At 35.4% G+C, this 305-nt stretch overlaps 1 protein-coding gene across 1 annotated transcript in view; it reads left to right on the top strand.

Annotated features, from left to right (window-relative positions):
- LOC119591164 overlaps positions 1-305 on the top strand; it is a 40,046-nt gene that overhangs the window by 3,700 nt on the left and 36,041 nt on the right. The gene's annotated exons all lie outside the window — the stretch shown is intronic.

Genomic DNA, 305 nt, shown 5'->3' with positions numbered 1-305 from the left:
CCTTCACTATCTCAAACGAAAGCATTGCAGAGGAGAATAAGAGAGAGAGAGATAGATGGGAATAAAAAATGGACACAGAAGGAACGAGGAAGGAAGAACGGGGGGAAAAGAGGAGGGGAAATAAAGAGCAAAATGAATGAATAACATGGGTTAAAGAAGGGTAATTAGTAAAGGATACAATAAATAAAGGAGAAAACAGGGACGTAGAGAGCAAAAATAGAAGAATAACGAAATAAACAATAACGTAGACTGAAGAAATGAAGAGGAAAAAGAGCCAAAAAGGTGAAAAATATCTTAAATATTTC

The sequence above is a fragment of the Penaeus monodon genome, chromosome 28 (assembly GCF_015228065.2).
Source record: "Penaeus monodon isolate SGIC_2016 chromosome 28, NSTDA_Pmon_1, whole genome shotgun sequence".
In the NCBI taxonomy this organism is placed as follows: domain Eukaryota; kingdom Metazoa; phylum Arthropoda; class Malacostraca; order Decapoda; family Penaeidae; genus Penaeus; species Penaeus monodon.
The sequence above is the reverse complement of the archived record's forward strand: the minus strand, read 5'-3'. Positions and strand labels throughout refer to the sequence as shown.